This window comes from Lycorma delicatula, chromosome 13 (assembly GCF_047948215.1).
Source record: "Lycorma delicatula isolate Av1 chromosome 13, ASM4794821v1, whole genome shotgun sequence".
NCBI lineage: Eukaryota > Metazoa > Arthropoda > Insecta > Hemiptera > Fulgoridae > Lycorma > Lycorma delicatula.
Window position 1 is genome coordinate 38,772,551 of NC_134467.1, and position 23,401 is coordinate 38,795,951.

At 30.8% G+C, this 23,401-nt stretch overlaps 1 protein-coding gene across 2 annotated transcripts in view; it reads right to left on the reverse strand.

Moving 5' to 3' along the window:
- Ack (activated Cdc42 kinase) overlaps positions 1 to 23,401 on the reverse strand; it is a 139,144-nt gene that overhangs the window by 99,183 nt on the left and 16,560 nt on the right. The gene's annotated exons all lie outside the window — the stretch shown is intronic.

The following is a 23,401-nucleotide window of genomic DNA, read 5'->3' on the forward strand; positions in this document are numbered from 1 at the left end:
AATAAGAATTTGTCCTCAATACTTCTTTTAAACAAACAAAGAGGTAACAATGGATAAAGCAACAAAGGTCACCCACCACATATGGTTTTAAGGTTTGGATAATTAATAAAAATATTGAAAAAAGAATATAGTAGACTAGAACTACAAAATCTTGAGAAAGTTCTATTACCCTCCTTATGAACAAATAAACTGGAATTTTTTCCAATTGCATTTTATTTGTTCATAAGAAAACTGGGAAAGGGAAACCAAGGGCTTCTCATGAAGAAACAAGACCTCACTAGGATTGTTGCAAGAGACAAGCTAACTTTCTATCAAAACAGAGCTAGGATTTTGGTGTGGCTAAACATAACCTTTGTTATAAATGACTATAAAATAACTATGTAATAGTTTAATACATAATTTAAAGAAGGAAAGTGTGTATTATTAATTTATTACATAAGGAATTCTTTGAATTATAAAAAAAAAAACGAAGGTTGATGATTTTCATTTTTAAATAATATCCATTTCCGATATTGTGGTTCACTTCAAAATTTAATGATGTGGTATCTTTTAAATGTACTAACATTAAATATATGAATATATTTTTTTTTTTTAAATATTTATCTATTATTTACGTTGAACATATTTGTTTTGCATGACCAGTGTTCAATTAAAATAAATTGGTTAATTAGTTGTTTAAAATGGCAGACAACACTTACGTCATGTTATGAAAGCAAGTAGATACATTTATTCATTAATTAATGTCTTATTTTTTATATAAGAGAATGGATTCAAGAAAAGCCATCCTGGCCATCAAATTAATCACAGAAGTTAGGGTTAATCACGTGTATAATATGTAATAATGTAGAACTGAAACAAAATGTTAACAACTTTAAAGAAAATTTGGGCTAAAATAGAAAGAAAGACAACATATATATATATATATATATATATATATATATATATATATAATCTGTACAAAGTAATAAAAATAAGAAAAGCAAGCGCCGATTCAGAAAGAAATGCACTAAAGATGTAGCCTAACTACATAGCTTTTTACTTATACAAAGAAACAAAGTTACAGAAAGCAAAATTGGATAGGGAACTAACTACCCAAGGAGAAGGGATAAAACAATGAAATTAATTCATTAAATTGTTTCCCTGTTAGAAAAACCAAAAATGACTGTGAATAAATTGTGATGACACAGGTCCATTACTATGAAATATTTACTTAAAATTCCATTAAAGTGCCCAAAAAAAAAAATTGAAAAAGCCAGTAAAAACTTTCATAAATTTACCGGATATGCCAAGAAAAAGCAAAAATGTTAGGTTTATTATTGCTCACCCCAGGTTGAAATTAACCAAATATATAACAACGTGATATAGATTACTAATATAATGGAATCATCAAATTAGTACAATAATGTTACTTTGCAAAAACCACAAAAAAGTAAAAAGTGTTTTCTCCCCACCCCTTTATGAGGATCCAAATGAAACCGAATATCGTTAAAAATTATCTTAGCTAACTAAGAAGTATTAAATTAAGTGACAAATTTGAATAAAATTTTGATTTGGGACCACATAAGGGGCATATCTTTTTCCTCCTTTGATCAAAGTTAAATGCCATCAATATTCCATGTACAGAAATCATTATTGTGTCGAATTTCATCCAAATCGGTTCATCTAGTCTGGAGATTCATCTAAAACATACATATATCCTTGCAAAAATTTTCAACCCTAAAATTCCTTTTTTTGTTTTTTTTTTTTAGAAGGGGTCATGTGGGAAACATCAAAATCAACAAAAATCCAAACATGTAAAATTTCCTTCACACAGTATAACCAGAAAAATAAAAAGTAACAGATGAAAAGTAATTCTTCAAATTTTAACTTTTTGAATTTTGCACCAAATTAATGGGTCAATACAATTAGCTCATAGTTTTTTTTTTCAGGAGCGACTTCTAAAAATCAAAATTTAAAGAACTGGAAAAAAAATTGTATTTTTAGTCAGTCATTGGTGCATTTTATTTAGTAAATTACTTTTGTTATTTATTTATATATAAAATACTGCCCTACGCGGAAGACTAAACAAAGAAATTAACTTTCATTCAGAAAAAGGAATTCTTAATTGTTTAAAAAGAATACTACCAAACAACTAATAAAATTAATGTTCCGTGTTTGAGCATGAAAATTGTTTTTATGAAATGCTACATAACTTAATTATTTCAGTTACATAACAAATGATTAGGGGAAAAGGCTATAGACGTTAAATGTCATGGTATAATGAATTTCCTGCAAACATCAGTTAGCAAATACTAATAATTAATAGATATATATATATATATATATATATATATATGTAAAAGCAAACGCTGTACACCACGGTATTGAAATAGTTCTCTCGAGGCTGAAATGAAAAATTAGAATGAATTTTCATTGAACAAAAAATAAGTTGTCCAATCATTATTAGGTACTTTTATATAGGAATTATATTTTAAAAAATATATTATTTTAAAGCATGTACAGGAACCAAACAGCAACAGTAACAATTGAAGAACATAAGAAAGAAGCCATAATAAGAAAGGGAGTCCGGCAAGGATGTTCCCTATCTCCGTTACTTTTTAATCTTTACATGGATCTAGCAGTTAATGATGTTAAAGAACAATTTAGATTCGGAGTAACAGTACAAGATGAAAAGATAAAGATGCTACGATTTGCTGATATAGTAATTCTAGCCGAGAATAAAAAGAATTTAGAAGAAACAATGAACGGCATGAATGAAGTCCTACGCAAGAACTACCGCATGAAAATAAACAAGAACAAAACGAAAGTAATGAAATGTAGTAGAAATAACAAAGATGGATCACTGAATGTGAAAATAGGAGAAGAAAAGATTATAGAGGTAGAAGAATTTTGTTATTTGGGAAGTAGAATTGCTAAAGATGGACGAAGCAGGAGCGATAAAAAATGCCGAATAGCACAAGCGAAACGAGCCTTCAGTAAGAAATATAATTTGTTTACATCAAAAATTAATTTAAAATATTAAAATAGAACGGAAAATAATTTAATAAACCAAATATGAAAATAAAGGAAAAAAAACATCTAGGTCTACTGTGTAAACACAAAACAATGGAAAACAAAAAAGGTACTTTCCAAAAAGTTAATTGTATTTTTTTATTTCTAATAGAATATAAAGGAAATTTATTAAAATATTGAGAAAGAGTAGCTTTTTTGTTGAAATTTTTACAAGACACACATAATATAGTAAAAAGTACTAAATGAAAAAAGATAATGTGCAACACAAAAAGGAGTGACACAGGCTGTAGTTTAGGCCCTATACTTTTTATATATGAACCATATGGAATGATATTTAGAAACTTAAAAATGTTTAACTTTTCCTTGTATTTATATTTATGTATGTACAATCTTTGGTAAAAACAATAATCACTTATTCTTTAAAAAAAACAATACCCACCTGTACCAAACCAGATAAGAGAATACTTTTTATGTAAACAAATACTTTAACTTATGAGAAAGGTACGTTTTTCATATATTTCCACTGGATTTTTTAAAAATTACTTAACTGTTTAAAAGTTTTTTGAATTTATTTATTAATAAAAATTATTAATTAACACCACAGCTGCAAAGTTATGCCCGAATTGCTGGATACAGTCTGGAATGAAATCAATTTCAAGTGAGATGTATTTCGAATTACAAATGGAAGCCATAAGTAACCAAAATGAATGTTGATTGACTAACTAGATATGTTTTTCTACGAAATGAGACCTCAACTGAATCTGTAAGTTACCTCAATAAATGTTTGCATGGTTTTAAAATAGTGAAGTTTGAATCATCCGGGGTGTATATAGATTGACCCACCGGGTTGGTCTAGTGGTGAACGCGTCTTCCCAAATCAACTGGTTTGGAAGCCGAGAGTTCCAGCGTTCAAGCCCTAGTAAAGCCAGTTATTTTTACACGGATTTGAATAATAGATCGTGGATACCGGTGTTCTTTGGTGGTTGGGTTTCAATTAACCACACATCTCAGGAATGGTCAAACTGAGAATGTACAAGACTACACTTCATTTACACTCATTACATATCATCCTCATTCATCCTCTGAAGAATTATCTAAACGGTAGTTACCGGAGGCTAAACAGGAAAAAGAAAGGAGTATATATAGATCACACGAATTTGAATACTAGATCGTGGATACCGGTGTTCTTTGGTGGTCGGGTTTCAATTAACCACACATCTCATGAATGGTCGAACTGAAACTGTACAAGACTACACTTCATTTACACTCATACATATATCATCGCCATTCATCCTCTGAAGTATTATCTGAACGGTAATTACCGGAGGCTTAACATGAAAAAGAAAGGTATAAATAGATCAAACTGGAGATATCCACTAAAGACTTGACCAACATACATCCTTTCGAAATTTTTCAACCCTAAAATAGTGTTTTTTGATTACAAAAGGTCATGAAATACAAACATGAAAAAATTTGACCTGATTAACATGCTTTCTCTATTACAGTATATTGTATACATAAAGAATAAACATACAGGCAGGAAAGTACATATGTATTGATGTATATTATATTTATATAATGAATATATTATTAATAATATATATATATAAAATGAAGTTAGTAATAATTAGCAGCAAATAATTACAACATATAAAAGGAAACAATCATTGGAATGCTATTAACCAAATTATTTTTTTACTTATTACTTCACAGATAACTTTTTGAAACTTTACCTCTTATCTTCCCCCTTTTTTAAAGTTATTTCTCTTACATGTAGTAAACACTTTTTTATATACTATGTGTGAAATAATCTGAACAAAGGAAGTGTCCTCCATATATGAAAGGGTTGCCCAACTGGGATATAGATGATTTGTGTCTTGTTTCATTTAAAATAGTAACTTTACAGATACACAAAAGATAATTATAACTGAAAATAAATCTTACAGCTTAAAAAGAAACTTTACACAGAACTGAACTCAGTAGAGTAATTTATTTCAACAAAATAAAGAAACAGAGCGTTATAAACACATTAATACTTAATCTCTAGGTATACCGTACCTACATTTAGGTATACCTACCGTATATATACATTTAACATGCTTTTTACATACATTTAATAGGTGCGCATTTGAAAATAACAACAATACTTGGAATATTTTATTTTGGTCTCTCTCTCACTCTCACTCTCTCTCTCTCTCTCTCTCTCTCTCTCTGTGTGTGTGTGTGTGTATATATATATATGTGTGTGTGTGTGTGTCAGAAGAATGAGAAAGAGAAGGTAATTAAACCAATTTCTTACTTTAGTTAAATTACTTTAAACAAGAACTGTTTAATTTTGTTCACATAAGAGTAATACAAGACTGATATTAAAAATATAAAAAAAATACTGGCTAAATCTGACCAACTTTCCATAACAAGAAAAAAAAATTTCTTCAAAATCTCCTAACCACCATAACACTTAACCTACTCAGTATTGTTTGCCTAGTCAATAAAAAGTCATATCTATTTGAAGTTTTAACTAATAAATAAATGCTGCAATAATATTGTGGGTACTTACGTATTAACGCCACCGCAGCTACAGCTTTATTTAAAAACAAAGTAGTCAATCGCATTTCGGTGAAAAATGAACAGTGTCTCTTTATTAATTTTAATAAATGGTTATTTATTTTATAAATATAATTTAACCAAACTTAACCGACGCTCGTTTCGCTCGCTAACCTTGACTAATTAACACCGTAATTTTTTGAGTATTTATTTAATAAATTCAGTAATTATTGCAATTATTTATTATTTATATAAGCAAAACACTCCTGTTAATTAGTCAAGGTTAGCGAGCGTAGGTTAAGTTTGGTTAAATTATATTTATAAAATAAATAAATATAAATAACCATTTATTAAAATTAATAAAGAGACTCTTTTGAATCTATGTTAAACATCAGCCCATTTTCCACCAAAATCCGACTGACTACTTTTTTTAAATAAAGCTGTAGCTGCGGTGGCGTTAATACGTAAGTGCCATATTGTGAATTAACATTTTACTTTATTTACAAAATTTGATGATCGAACGCAGGTTAATCCAACAATTCACTACGAAGGACAACAAAACAATGTGAAATCTTCACATTTTTCAACATGTAGAAACATTAAAAGTGAACTATTTTGAGATTTTTTTCCTATTTTATAAGCTTTCTTTTGTTTCCCAAACTAAGTAGTGATGATAATTACCAACTGAAGAGATTCAAAAAATACCATCAGCTATTTAGCATTCATTTCAATAGACTTGGTAACAACTTTATATCATTAAAAATTGATATCATTGCAAGAATAAATTTAATATTTTTCTTTATGTAATGAATGAAAGTAAATGTGCTGTTATCATTACTTCATTAGCATTATTTCAAAAAAAAAAATTATATATACCAATTATAATTAAATTAATTACAAAACCTGTCCAACATATACACATTTTATTATCTGGACCGGGGAAGGTAAATTCACAAAATTATTCAATTTATAGTGTTCATATCCATCCAATAGAATGTTCATACATAAGAGGGTTAAATTAACAAAAAAAAAATATACAAAATGCTGTTCCAATAAAAATATATACACAAGCGAGCTGTCTGAACGTGGGAGTTTCATAGTACCAATATAATATATCAAAGGAAAAGGTTATTATCTATAAGGATGCTGTATTTGACAAGTTATCTACAAATAAACAAACATTAAAACAGGAATTCTAAAAATAGCTTCTTTTTTTTGTTTAATGTATAAATAAAATTATTATATCATAGAAGAACTTGATACCAACAATGGAGTAAGGTTAGATAACAATAAACTAATTTCTAATTCAAAGAATTAGAAGATGTATAAAGAAATTTTCTAACAAGATAGTTCTATCTCTATATCCACAAAAAAGAGATCACAATATTAAATTAAATTTTAGTATTGTAATATTTTAATTCATCAACTGGTTCAGTTAGCTGGTATCTAAACCACTCTGTCAGGGTTCAATTCCTGATAAAATCGTCTGTATGGCAATCACTTGTCCAGCCATGTTAAAATTAATGTATTTAGCATGTGTAAAATGAAAAATAAAAAACAAACATTCTCCACATGCAAATCAAAAAATCATTTTAAACTTCCAATAGGAAATATAAAATTCAAACTTTGAAAAGAGATAAACCATAATTGTATATTTGAACCAGGGAATAATGCACGGTACTGTATAACTTACATCATATATGCAAAAAACACATGAAACACCCAGTACAGGTAAAACCTATTACCATTCTTCCACAACACACTGGTGGATGATGGATAGATTAATCATCAGCCTATAAAAATTGATAATATATTTTTTCCCTTAATGTCGAAAATTTTTTCAACTAGTGAACAGCACCCTCCCTTTCGGCCCAATGAGATGAAGGTAATATGTATGACATGTAAATGAGGTTTAGCCTTATACAGACTCAGGCCGACCATTCCTGAGACGTATGTTTAATGGAACGCTAACCACTAAAGTACATCGCCGATATCCAACGTCTAGCATTCAAATTTAAATAAAGGCAACTAATGTTTACTAGGATTTGAACCTCAGAACCTTCGACTTCGAAAATAAGTCATTAAATGATTGATTTGCAACGAGTTAACAAACTGACCAGCCTAATAGGGCTCTATATATATATAAAATATATTTTATCAAACATTACAACTACAATATGAAAAATAATTATTATATAACAATAATAATTGAGTAAGTGAGTGAGGTGAGTGAGTGAGCATGTGAAAGTGTGTAAGTGTGTTGTGTGTGAATATAAGAAATATATTAATTTGTTTCTTTACTTTGTGACTATCTGTCACAGTCTTTGTAAAAATTGTTGCTTTCTCTTATACATATATATATAATTTTTTTTTTCTTTTCCCTGTTTAGCCTCCGGTAACTACCGTTTAGATAATTCTTCAGAGGATGAATGAGGATGATATGTATGAGTGTAAATGAAGTGTAGTCTTGTACATTCTCAGTTCGACCATTCCTGAGATGTGTGGTTAATTGAAATCCAACCACCAAAGAACACCGGTATCCATGATCTAGTACTCAAATCCATGTAAAAATAACTGGCTTTTCTAGGAGCTGTAACTTTCGACTTCCAAATCAGCTGATATGGGAAGACGCGTTAACCACTAGACCAACCCGGGGTGATGTTTATCGTACTCTTAGTCCTTGGCGTAAATTGGATGAAGGTATCATGTAGAGCTGAATGTTTTCAGCAAAATTGTAGGCTTGGTATGTCAATGTGTGAATAGGTTGGCTTAATGGAGATGAAAATGAGAGATTACTTTAATATTAATGTTCCTTATTGGAAAATGAATGCTTGTTGCATTGTAAGAAAATATAATTCAGAAATGAATTATCTATATCATACAGTTATAGATTTTCCTCTTTTGCAATTGATTTTTTATAATTTTTCTTCGCTTTTAAAAATTAATTAATATTTTTCAAAAGAATTTTATTGTAGTTCAAACACTAAAAAAAAAAAAATTGAAAACATAATTATTAATTAATAATAACAAACTAAATAAAATAAGGAAAAATACGGTTATAACAGATAATTATTCTTGTCAAAACAAAATCAATAAGACTGTATCTATTATAAAAGAGCGGTAACATCAATTGTTATATAATGTTGCATTGTTATATTTTCCTTTCCTTTATTTACTGTCATATAAAAAAGAAAAGAAATAATATAAATTGAGAAAAAAAAAGAAATAATAGCAGATTACCTCTATTCTATCACTTCAATAAAACAGACTGTTAACAAATACAAATTCAGTCAAGGACAAACCAACATTGAAAGGAAGAGGAGAGAAAAAATAAAATCAAACTAAATTTAAAAAAATAATTTTCTTTCTTTTTTAATTTTTTCAGGTCAATATTAAATTAGAAAATTACTAACCTTTAATTGAGTCATTTAGTTCATAATGTTGAGATTAAAAGAATTAAAACCTTTTTTTTTGCAATTTTTGGTAGGAAATTTTTCTCGAATGTTTATTTTTTGTCATCATATTCAGAGTGTATTACAAAGTCCTCCCTGGACTTTCATAACCTATTCTACTTGTGAAAAAACAATTGAGAAGTTCATATAAATACATATGTCCTAAAATGCTTTGTTTGCGAGTTACAACTAGTGAAAGATTTTGCTCGGATTTTAGCTATCCCGGGTAAATGAAATGTTAATTAAATTTTTAGAACATTAATTCAGAAGAAAACTTAGTGATTTCTTATGGTTTTTGACCAGAATATTCAAATAAAATTACAGAAAGAATAATACAATTTTGTCTGTTTTGCTTCAACAAAAAACAGATTATTAAAATGTTCTATTTACTTTTTATTGGTTGTATTTACATTAATTTTCTACAAGTTTTGTTACTGAATCTTCTGCATTTATTAGTCATTTAACAAAGCTATTGTACTACAAACCTAAAAAAAATTTTTTTTTCAATACCAAATTTTGTGTTTTACATAAGATACCCTAAAAACCATTCCATTTACGGTTCTGGGATCTATTTTACTATCCTACGTCCCAGCTCAAATTACATAAGAAACCACCAACTTTACTCCTTAATCTGGAACCCAAAAACTACAGTTACGCTTCTTTTTAATAAAAGAACTGGAATTCAGGCAAAATCTTTCACTAGCCGTAACTTGAAAATCAAGCATTTTCGATATGAACATTTCTCATTATTTTCACCAGAATTTCCGTCAGACTTCAAAAAAAGTGTTACAGTCATGATACCAAAGAAAGCAGGGGCAGATAAATGTGAAGAATACAAAACAATTAGTTTAACTAGTCATGCATCAAAAATCTTAACTAGAATTCTATACAGAAGAATTGAGAGGAGAGTGGAAGAAGTGTTAGGAGAAGACCAATTTGGTTTCAGGAAAAGTATAGGGACAAGGGAAGCAATTTTAGGCTTCAGATTAATAGTAGAAGGAAGATTAAAGAAAAACAAACCAACATACTTGGCGTTTATAGACCTAGAAAAGGCATTCGATAACGTAGACTGGAATAAAATGTTCAGCATTTTAAAAAAGTTAGGGTTCAAATACAGAGATAGAAGAACAATAGCTAACACGTACAGGAACCAAACAGTAACAGTAATAATTGAAGAACATAAGAAAGAAGCCGTAATAAGAAAGGGAGTCCGACAAGGATGTTCCCTGTCTCCGTTACTTTTTAATCTTTACATGCAACTAGCAGTTAATGATGTTAAGAAACTATTTAGATTCGGAGTAACAGTACAAGGTGAAAAGATAATGATGCTACGATTTGCTGATGATATAGTAATTCTAGCCGAGAGTAAAAAGGATTTAGAAGAAACAATGAACGGCATAGATGAAGTCCTACGCAAGAACTATCGCATGAAAATAAACGAGAAGAAAACAAAAGTAATGAACTGTAGTAGAAATAACAAAGATGGACCACTGAATGTGAAAATAGGAGGAGAAAAGATTATGGAGGTAGAAGAATTTTGTTATTTGTGAAGTAGAATTACTAAAGATGGACGAAGCAGGAGGAATATAAAATGCCGAATAGCACAAGCGAAATGAGCCTACAGTAAGAAATATAATTTGTTTACATCAAAAATTAATTTAAATGTCAGGAAATGATTTTTGAAAGTATATGTTTGGAGTGTCGCTTTATATGGAAGTGAAACTTGGACAATCGGAGTATCTGAGAAGAAAAGATTAGAAGCTTTTGAATTGTGGTGCTATAGGAGAATGTTAAAAATCAGACGGGTGGATAAAGTGACAAATGAAGAGGTACTGCGACAAATAGATAAAGAAAGAAGCATTTGGAAAAATATAGTTAAAAGAAGAGACAGACTTATAGGCCACATACTAAGGCATCCTGGAATAGTCGCTTTAATATTGGATGGACAGGTAGAAGGAAAAAATTGTTAGGCAGGCCACCTTTGGAATATGTAAAACAAATTGTTAGGGATGTAGGATGTAGAGGGTATACTGAAATGAAAAGACTAGCACTAGATAGGGAATCTTGGAGAGCTGCATCATACCAGTCAAATGATTGAAGACAAAAAAAAAGAGAAGCTTGTATGTGGGTATATGAAAATGGAATTTTATAGAGTATAAAAATGCTATGTTTAACCGGGATTCAAATCTGGTGACCCCCAGATGAAAGGCCAAGACGCTACCACTCCTTTCTTTTTCTGTTTAGCCACCGGAACCACCGTAAGGTATTAATTCAGAGGATGATAATATGAATGTAAATGAATTGTAATCTTGTACAGTCTCAGGTCGACCATTCCTACCCACCGGGTTGGTCTAGTGGTTAACGCGTCTTCCTAAATCAGCTGATTTGGAAGTCGAGAGTTACAGCGTTCAAGTCCTAGTAAAGCCAGTTATTTTTACACGGATTTGAATACTAGATTGTGGATACCGGTGTTCTTTGGTGGTTGGGTTTCAATTAACCACACATCTCAGGAATGGTCGAACTGAGAATGTACAAGAATGTAAACTTCATTTACACTCATACATATCATCCTCATTCATCCTCTGAAGAATTATCTAAACGGTAGTTACCGGAGGATAAACAGGAAAAAGAAATAAAGAAAAGGTCGACCATTCCTGATACATGTGGTTAATTGGAACCCAACCACCAAAGAACACCGGAATCCACAATCTAGTATTCAAATCCGTGTAAAAATAACTGACTTTACTAGGACTTGAACGTTGGAACTCTCGACTTCAAAATCAGCTGATTTGCGATGACGAGTTCACCACTAGATCAACCCGGCGGGTTAAGACGCTACCATTCCGGTAAAAAAATCGGCTTTTCCACTCTTATATTTTTAATAAAGCATTTCTAATGTTTTTCTATTTGAATATTTAGGAAAATTCTACAGGAATTGCATTCCTTAAGGAAAATGAATTTTGAAAAAAACGTAAAATCATGAATCAAATTCTAAAACAACAGAAGTAACCGGATTACAAAAAAATACAAATCAAAAACATTCATTTAATAAAAAAGGTAAAAAAAAACCCTTAAGTACAACCAAACTACAAAATATTTAGTGGACTGGAAACTATGCTTATGTTCCTTATCAAGATGATGCCTATCGGATAAAGGCAGACTTCCTTAATTTAATATAATTCATCAATTATGTCAGTAAAAAGACATAGCATCAACCATGAAATTCACAACAGACAATAACCGCGAACAGTCGCATACGTAAACAGGAAGTCTTTATAAATTTCTTGACTTCACAAATTATAGTTTAAAAATAAAACTTATATGAAAAATTATAATTATATTATTCAGCATAGACTCTTACATATACGTTATTATATTATAATACTATTGTTGGATAACTATAAAAATACGACTTACGTATGGAAAATACAAACACGTAAACTATTTTTAATGTATGACATACGGCTAAAATAACAGTTAAAACAAACAAACAAAAAAATGTTGGCTACATTATATAAACTATATTCATGATATAAAGAGTGCATCAAAATAAAGAAAGATTAGAATTAAATAGAAAAAAAGAAAGGAAGGGGTATGTGGGAGTGACTGATACTAAAGAGAATGTATGAGAAACTGAAATTGTCAGGTCAGTTCAGTAACGCAAAGTATAATAATGCTGTGAATAAAGCAATACGTACTGAATAATAAATTAACCAGACACTAGCTATTAAATGGCCTTTAGTCGTATAATTCTCTGTCAAAGCTCTACATACGAGTGAGTGACATGAGTACAAACCTACTTACGTATGGACACATGCACACAAATTATTTCCTACACAACGTAAATAATTATTTTATTTTCACTAATTAAAAAAAAAGAAAATAAATTACTTGGTATACATTAAATACTGTATTCAAAACAGTTTAATAAAAATCATACCCCCATAATAATCGAAGTATCACATAGAATAAATCGATATAATCATACATCGATAAACAGCTATAGACTAGAATTTGAACAAAATCAATTATCCAGTCTAAAAATATTTCATGAAAAGCAGCATACATATATATATTCTAAAGAGGTGGGTTGGCTATACTTTTTAGGATTCTATTTGTAAAACTAAAATGGCAATTTCTCTCCTTCGTTCTCCTTCGCACTTTTCGCAATTTTTTATTTTTATTTTATATACAAATTTTTATCTCAAGTTCGAGTAAAGGAATCACATTAATATTTGATAATCGTCTTTGTAATAAAATTTTTAAATTAGCAAAATAACAGGACTTAAATAGCTTCGAAAATTAAAAAATGGCAACCATGTTTATTTTTACAAACTTCTTTTTTTTTAATTTTTGATCTAAAATTAGTTCTACTTCAGATTATAAATAATAAAGTTTTTAAATTCAGGAAATTAGGCTAATAAATAAATAAACTGAAATAAAATCAATTGTAATAAGACAGTAATTTTATAATATTGATAAAATTTCAATAGAATGTACACACACAACTGTTTTCTTCTAACTAAATTTATATCTTTTCCCTCTCTCCTATTTACGCCTACTTAATTATCAAACTAAACCGTTTGGTTATTAAAAGTGTCCATTAATATTATTAATTTAATACTCAATCTCTATACCAATAAGTAATAATTAGCTTTACAATTTGTAGTATTTGATTAATTTCGTTTAAAAAATGAGTCTTCACATAAAATTAATAAAAACTAAAAAAAAAGATCTCTTCTCCACGAATTTACTCCTATGTAAAACTCACAAAAGATTCTACAAATACACCCATTTAAATGCCTGTAAAACTTAACTTTATATCCTCGTCAAATTTACGAATTTTTTAATTAATGGTAAATCAAATTATCAACAGTTTTTTTTTCATGTAAAAGTTATTTTTTAGTTAAAAAAAATCTGGTGTGGACATCATATGATTTTTCTTGTACTCCTGTTAAATTATATATAAATATTTTTATTAAGATGAAACATACATAAAATTTTATTTCATTAATAAGTTTGATATTTTATTATTTATATATATATTTTTTTTTTTTTTTTATTTTAATTATTGAATTATTATTTATCGTAAATTTTTTTTTTACAAATCAGGGGTTAATAATTATTTTTTTTTGTCTTCAGTCATTTGACTGGTTTGATGCATCTCTCCAAAATTTCCTATCTAGTGCTAGTCGTTTCATTTCGTTATACCCCCTACATCCTACATCCGTAACAATTTGTTTTACATAATCCAAATGTTGCCTGCCTACACAATTTTTTCCTTCTACCTGACCCTCTAATATTAAAGCGATAAAGCGACTATTCCAGGATGCCTTAGTATGTGGCCTCTCTTCTTTTAACTATATTTTTCCAAATGCTTCTTTCTTCATCTATTTGCCGCAGTACCTCTTCATTTGTCACTTTATCCACCCATCTGATTTTTAACATTTTCCTATTATACCACATTTTAAAAGCTTCTAATATTTTCTTCTCAGGTACTCCAAGGTCGTCCAAGTTTCACTTCCATATAAAGCGAGACTCAAAACATATACTTTCAAAAATCTTTTCCTGACATTTAAATTAATTTTTGATGTAAACAAATTATATTTCTGACTGAAGGCTCATTTCACCTCTGCTATTCGGCATTTTATCGCTCCTGCTTCGTCCATCTTTATTAATTCTTGTTCTTTATAATAATTATTAATAAATCAATATACTGAAATTAACAAAAAAGGAGATCAAGTCTGGTTCGAATCGATGCGCCTTCTCCTTGTAAGAACCAAATATTTCATTAATTAAAATTTTATTTGCCTATAACTCTGTAACCAATAAAAATAAGTACCACTTATAATATATAATGAAAAGCCCTCAATGAGGCCTTATTACTTCACTTAAGAAAAAGTTCAAAATCCAAACAAATTTGGATTTTGGGACTTTTTTGAAACTTTTGGTCAAGTTGATTGCAATCCAAAGGGAAGGTGAACAACTAGATGTTACAACATTCCTAAATTCAAAATTTCAACATTCTACGGCTAATCGTTTTTGAGTTATTCGAGTTAAGTACATAGGTACGTACAGAGTCACGCCGAAACTAGTCAAAATGGATTCAGAGAAGTTGAAAATGGATATTTCCGTTGAAATCACAAAACCGAAATGTTTCGCTATCACAATACTTCCTTTACTTCGAACAAGGAAGTAAAAAATCTGATGTGGACACCACAGGACTTCCTTGTACGCTTTTTAAATTAAATTTAATTTTTTTTATATATTTATAATTTATATTATGGTTTTTATTTAATTTGTTTTTTTATTGAATTATTATTTATTTAAAAATTGTTCTACAATCAGAGGGTAATCATAATATATCAATTTATTTAAATTTAAAAAAAGTTAAAAAAAAAGGAGATGAAGTCGGATTCGAACCGATAAATCCCTTCCCCTTGTAAAATGCAAACATTTCATCACTTAAAATTTTATCTGGATATAACTCTGGAACCAATGAAAATAAGTACCACTTATGATATATCGTTGAAAATCTCTCAATTAGGGTTTATTATTGCAGTTAAGTAAAAGTAAAAAATTGGATTTTGGGTTTTTTTTTATACTTTTGGTCCAGTCGACTGCAATCAAAAGGGAAGGTTCACAACTAGACGTTACAACAGTCCAAAATCCAAAATTTCAATATTCTACTGCTAATCGTTTTTGAGCTATACGAGACACATATGTACGTATAGACGTCACGCCGAAACTAGTCAAAATGGATTCAGGGATGATCAAAATGGATATTTCCGTTGAAATCAGAAAACCGTAATTTCTCGGGATCATAATACTTCCTTTACTTCGTACAAGGAAAATACAAAAAAAACTAACACTGATTAGGCTTATTACCCACAATTATTGAATGAAATTGCCCAAATATACCGGGTGATACTTAAATATGGAAACAGCTTTATACTGCATACCTGAAAGGTATTTCGAGGCAGAAAGAAATGGCGTTAAATATTTTTTTTTTTAAATCTATATTATGATAGATTTACAATTTTTTTCCGCCATGTTAGATCCGCAATATTGAATCAAACTTAATTTTCCTTGTACGAAGTACAAAGAAGTACTGTAATCATGAAAAATGTCGGTTTTCAAGATTTCAACGGAAATATCCATTTTGACTAGTTTCCGCGTGACGTCTGTACGTACATACGTATGTATAACTCAAAAAGGATTAGCTGTAGAATGTTGAAATTTTGGATTTAGGACTGTTGTAGTAACATCTAGTTATGCACCTCCCCTTTTGATTGCAATTGACTGGACCAAAATTGTCCAAAAAAAGCCCAAAATAAAAAAAAAATTTAGATTAAATAAAACGGTGAAATGATGATGAGTGGTTAATAATTTGTTGAAACAATGTTAATACGTTGAAACATTGTTTAATATATGTTTCATATATGTCTATGAGACATATATCACATTCATACATATATATATATATATATATATATATATATATATATATATATATATGAATGTATATATGTCTATGAGTCTTTCTAAACATATATCAATGTTTAGATATTACTTCAGAGGATGATAAGTATGAACGTAAATGAAGTATAATCTTGTACAGTTCGACCATTCCAGAGATGTGTGCTTAATTGAAACCCAACCACTAAAGAACACCGGTATCCACGATCTAGTATTCAAATCCGTATAAAAATAACTGACTTTACTAGGACTTGAACGCTGTAAAGGACTTCCAAATCAGCTGATTTGGGAAGACGAGTTCATTACTAGACCACCCCGGTGGGTTGACCGCTTGTATCTTCTTCTGTTTTTCCTTTTAGCCTCTGGGAATTACCGTTCAGAGGATGAATGAGTATGTATGTAAGAGTGTAAATGAAGTGTACTCTGGTACAGTCTCAGTTCGACCATTCCTGAGATGTGTGCTTAATTGAAACCCAACCACTAAAGAACACCGATATCCACGATCTAGTATTCAAATCCGTATAAAAATAACTGACTTTACTAGGACTTGAAAGCTGAAATTCTCGACTTCCAAATCAGCTGATTTGAGAAGACGCGTTCACCACTAGACCAATCCGGTAGTTTTACGTAATACAAACTGCATTGTTGTAAATTAACAATTGATTTATTCGACTAAATTTGTAATAGATTTTTTACGTTATAATTCAAAATTATAGCACTGTTTACAGTTCGTTATTGTATGAACTACGAATGTAAAATGAAATAAAATCGTTCATACAACCCGTTTTTATTATTCGATAACGAATACATTAACAGAAAAACGAATTTCACCTTTGTTTTTCTTGTAAAATTTTAAATTAAAATCATATATTGTCATACGTCCGTCTTCCTATTTAAAAAAATTAAATCTGATTCAATATGGTGAATCCAAGATGAACAAAAAACCCACCATAATGTAATTTTTTTAACTACGTAAAACCTTATTTCTTTCTGCCTCCGAATACCTCTCAGATATGCATTAAAAAGTTGTTTCCATACTTAAATATCTCCCGGTAAATAAATTGGGCTCAGTAAAACATACATACGGACGGGAAAGGTCACGTTCTATCGACCGAACCAATCCAAAAAGAAACAAAAAATATATATAAAGTAAAGGTTTTCAGGTTAAACGGGCAAAACATATACAATATCCTCAATTATTTAGATTAAATTTAATAAATACGAAAACAACATATCCTTGCCATATGGAGAAAATAATTTCTATAGAAAAATTCACTGATCTAACGAATAAACAAAAAAAAAGAGAAAAGAAGGGTCAACTTGCTTTTTCAAAATAAACTAATACAGGTATAAACGTTGTTATAAACAGTCTAGGACCCTTATTTTCATGTAAAACCAGATCCTTTCTCTCCCTCAGCCCAACCATTACATCAAATCCAGAAAGATATCTAGCAAAAATATCATCTGTTTCCTCTCTCCGGCAACTGCGCACTATATTGTTGTTATTATTATTATTATTATTACCATATTAACCAACCTTCATTTTCTACACGTTTATCGACCAAAATATTCTCTATTGTATAATGGAGAGCATAATATCTTCATTAACAACACCAATGTCTCATTCAGGGTTCCCACTTTTTTTTTGTCTTCAGTCATTTGACTGGTTTGATGCAGTTCTCCAAAATTCCGTATCTAGTGCTAGTCGTTTCATTTCAGTATACCCTCTACATCCTACATCCCTAACAATTTGTTTTACATATTCCAAACGTGGCCTGCTTACACAATTTTTTCCTTCTACCTGTCCTTCCAATATTAAAGCGACTATTCTAGGATGCCTTAATATGTGGCCTATAAGTCAGGGTTCCCACTTAATTTTATGATTCATTTTTCCTGACTTTTCGTAACCAATTTAGTACAAATTTCCTGACTCTAATAATGTTATGCTATTGCTGTTTACTGTGCAAAATATTTTATCATTTTGCAGCCTCTATCTACCCTGTAGCAGCCCAACTCATACGTTTTTTTATTATTTATTATTACATTCATTTTTGAACTGTATTTTTTAATGATTTTTTTTACAATATACATTTAAAATTGGGCTATATTTTCTGATAAATTGTTTCAGTAAATTATATTAGAGTACAAAAAAAAATCATATTTAATAAGTTTCTTGCATAAAAATGGACATCGGAGTAACTTAAAAATACAGATAAGAAATAAAACCTAACTAAAGCAATTTTTTTAAATAATTGGCTTGTACCTAAGATTACTAAAAAGGTTTTCATAAACCTACATTATTTTGCGACGTAAACAAAAAACAATATATTTATATATATATATATATATATATATACATGGTTTGCATAAAAATGTTAAGAAAAATAGATTTCAATTTAACAAAGAATATAAATATGCATGATCACAGATTAAAGGCAGTTACTTTTATACAACCCACCGGGTTGGTCTAATGCTGAACGCTTCTTTCCAAATCAACTGAACTGGAAGTCGAGAGTCCCAGCATTCAAGTCCTAATAAAGTTACTTTTATACGGATTTGAATACTAGATCGTGGATACCGGTGATCTTTGGTGGTTGGGTTTCAATTAACCAAACATCTCAGTAATGGTCACTCTGAGACTGTACAAGACTACACTTCATTTACATACGTACATATCATTCTCATTCATCCGCTGAAGTATTATATGAACGGTAGTTACCGGAGGCTAAACAGAAAAATAAAAAAGGAAACCGTGTTATTGCTTTAATACATTGCTATTTAACTTTGGTTCTAAAATTTATTTATTACCCTGTTTTAAATACAATCAGCACATTCATATTAACATAGTCAATCAACGTTTTATATATTTTAAGTCTTATATTGAATTAGCCTTGATTAAATCAACTTTACACTGAATAAATGACATTTACAACCAGTATTCAATTTTTTTTTTGTCATTTGACTGGTTTGATGCAGCTCTCCAAGATTCCCTATCTAGTGCTAGTAGTTTCATTTCAGTATACCCTCTACATCCTAGATCCCTAACAATTTCTTTTACATATTCCAAACGTGGCCTGCCTACACAATTTTTCCCTTCTACCTGTCCTTCCAATATTAAAGCGACTATTCCAGGATGCCTTAGTATGTGGCCTATAAGTCTGTCTCTTCTTTTAACTATATTTTTCCAAATGCTTCTTTCTTCATCTATTTACGCAATACCTCTTCATTTGTCACTTTATCCACCCACCTGATTTTTAACATTCTCCTATAGCACCGCATTTCAAAAGCTTCTAATCTTTTCTTCTCAGATACTCCGAATGTCCAAGTTTCACTTCCATATAAAGCGACACTCCAAACATATACTTTCAAAAATCTTTTCCTGACCTTTAAATTAATTTTTGATGTAAACAAATTATATTTCTTACTGAAGGCTCGTTTCGCTTGTGCTATTCGGCATTTTATATCCCTCCTGCTTCGTCCATCTTTAGTAATTCTACTTCCCAAATAACAAAATTCTTCTACCTCCGTAATCTTTTCTCCTCCTATTTTCACATTCAGCGGTCCATCTTTGTTATTTCTACTACATTTCATTACTTTTGTTTTGTTCTTGTTTATTTTCACGCGATAGTTCTTGCGTAGGACTTCATCTATGCCGTTCATTGTTTCTTCTAAATCCTTTTTACTCTCGGCTAGAATTACTATATCATCAGCAAATCGTATCATCTTTATCTTTTCACCTTGTACTGTTACTCCGAATCTAAATTGTTCTTTAACATCATTAACTGCTAGTATAGTAATAGCAGTATTCAATGGCTTATTCATTCTATTTTTATCCATTGATAAACTCCTAGATAAAAACCCTGCCGGCCTCCGTGGTGCGAGTGGTAGAGTCTCGACCTTTTATCCGGTGTTCCAGAGTTCAAATCTCGGCATGGAATTTTCACACACTTAAAAATTGTCATTTCATCTCATCCTCTGAAGTAATACCTAAAAGTGGTCACGGAACCTTAAAAAAATATTCAACCCTTCATTTTTTCCCCCCCATTTCAATCTGAACTAATTCTAAATTCACATTTGCTGAAATCCTTCTACAATTTTTTTTCCGTGTTAATTCTAAGATATTTATTTATTTTTGAATAATAAAGACCGATATTTAACAAAATGAAACATTTTAACATATTTTTACGTTTATTAAAGAACAATCTTTACTATTAAAAAAAGTTAGAAACCTGGTTTTGGTTTTTAACTTTAAAAAAACCCATAATCCACCAAAAATACTCTTCCATAAAAAAAAAAAAAATCTTTTTTCATTTCAAGAAAAGAGTATATTTTTATTTCGATAAATAAATATATATAAATGAAACAACAAATAAATTTAATATGCGGCATCTTAATCATACAATTTCAACCCAAACCGGTAGCGTTTTAAATGATAAATCTTGGCTTACCAGTAAGCCGACTAGGTCGACGATCTACCTAGCCCTGGCCAGCCAAGTACAGATGAAGTTATTGAAGAAAGAATATTAACAAAAATCTCTGTTAATAAACAATAATCGGCAAGAAGAATTGTACGAAATAATTATTTATCTAGGTGGTCAATGCAAAAATTGTTTAAAAAAAACATAAATATCATACATAGAAGATTAAATTAGTAAAAGAACTTATTGAAGATGATTTTGCTAAGAGGATTAAATTCTGTGAAATTTTGACACAGAAATTATTAGATTCTGACAAAGAGAGACTGTGGATTTTTTTGACATAGCAAGAACTATTTTTCGCTTCAACGTATCGTTCAGTGACGAAATAAGTACCGGTTCCAGAAATAAGTCATACCTAGAATCCAGAGGGGTTAAATGTACGGGCTGGAATAATATGTGACAACTTCTTGGACTATTGTAACTTAGATGATGATATGTACTATGCTTTGCTGAACGAGCAGAAGATTCTAGCTCTCAACAAGAGAGAAGTCGACGTGGTACTATTGGATGACCAGTCAGGTCACCTGACCTGAATTCCCTTGATTTTTTCCTGTGAAGGCATTTAAAATAAACTGTTTATTTTCTCTGGAAAGATTAAGGAAACGGATTGAAATAAAATGTAGGAAGATTCCACCAAAAACCTTTAATAATGTGAGAGAAGCTTTCGAACAGCGTCTTTATTACTGCATGGAGGTACAGGAAGGGCAGTTTTAACATTAAGGAGATGAGAAGTAATAACACGTTTTTTAACTGAAATAATTCTATTAGCCGGTATTTTTAATTAATGAGATTATATGACTATATTAAATAAAAGATAAAACTAATTAAAAATTGCTAACAATTATTTTACTTAAATCAAAAAAATTCTTCAAGATGTAAAGTGTTTGAAAAATTTTAATAATGAAATTTTACTTTTCCGTCTAGATAGCACTATAGCTCTAGAAAGGAAAGTACTGTAATCGATCCAATTTGGGCATAAGCGGTTCTCACTGGATCTTAACGTTCTGACACCTACGCAACCCAAAAAACCGGTTGGAAATTTTCCGGATGTTAATGTTCGTTAACTACGTGTGTTTTCGATATTGGCATCTAAATCACTTTATATATCCACAACTACTGGACCGATTTCGACCAAACTTGATCAGATTTTACTTCTGTACATGGGGCATAGATGCCATTAAATTTTCAACTTAAAAAATCAAGAAGAGGAGGCTGTTGAGCAAGCTCACCCTCTGCATTTCAATATTTCGGCTAATTAGTCATATTTTTCTTAGGTACATTTGTTAGCAATCAAAAACCGACAATATCTACAAAATCACACCCATCCCAAAAAAATTCTCTAAATTATTGCTATGTTGTGACGTCATAGGTGAACGGTAGAATAAAATAAATTAATAATATTTAAAGTGTAAATAAGTTAACTCGTTCTGACTGGGTCTTGAACTCGATCCCCCGATTGGCTCGGTATTTGGTGCGTTAAGCGTCGCGGCTAGACCAGTCTGCCGACTGTACAAGCGAAATCTGTTCTATGCAAGTTGTGAAAAAATATCGAATGGGGCTCAAATTCTCAGGAATTTTGCCCACTTTCATTATCTGGTGAACTCTCCTTCCTAGGATAGCTGAGCCTCCAGAGGAAATGGAATTTGAGGCTTCCTTTAGAAGATCTAAGAAAACGATTAGATCACCCGTCATTACGCCGTCAACTAGTACCGCTGATCTGTCTAAGACTGGTATGCCTGATAAGGGGCTCGAGGAGAAGCCTACAGAACGAAGAAGGTGCCTAGTAATGATTCGAGCGAGGAGGCTGCGTCGGAGATTGAAACATTAATTGAGGAGATAAAGGGACTTCAGAATCTGTGTAAAAGTCATCCCACGACTAAAAAGACGTTACTTTGTCGGTGAACAGAATTCCCCCGGTGCGGCTGCGTGCATTGATGCTACGGCGGGTTTATCTAAGACCGAGGCTAAGGAGTTACTTCTGGCCGAGTGGCAGAAGGCCTGGAACACCTCACCTACTGGTGTATGGACGCGTAAATTAATTCCGAGAATACATGTATGGGTGCAGAGAAGACTGGGTGAGGTAGGTTTCTATATAACGCAGCTCCTTTCTAAACATGGCGAATTTGAAGCCTACCTGCATCGATTTGGCAGGAGAGTGTCTCCTCTATGCAGGTACTGCGATCTTGAGGATACCGTTGAATACACCATCTACCAATCCCAGCGGTGGGATGTGGTCAGACAAAATGACGGGTTGAGCTGGCTTTCTCCGGAAGGCGAAGAAAGTGACTTGAAGGTGAAGGGGCGAAGGACAACCCCCTGTGGAGCCGTCGTGCGTCTGCACTTGTGCGGATGGGCGACGGTGATGAAGCACTGGGACTCTGGACCCCTAAAGGCACCTCCTGGGCTCGCGCAATGCTTAAACTGCAGGACCGACCC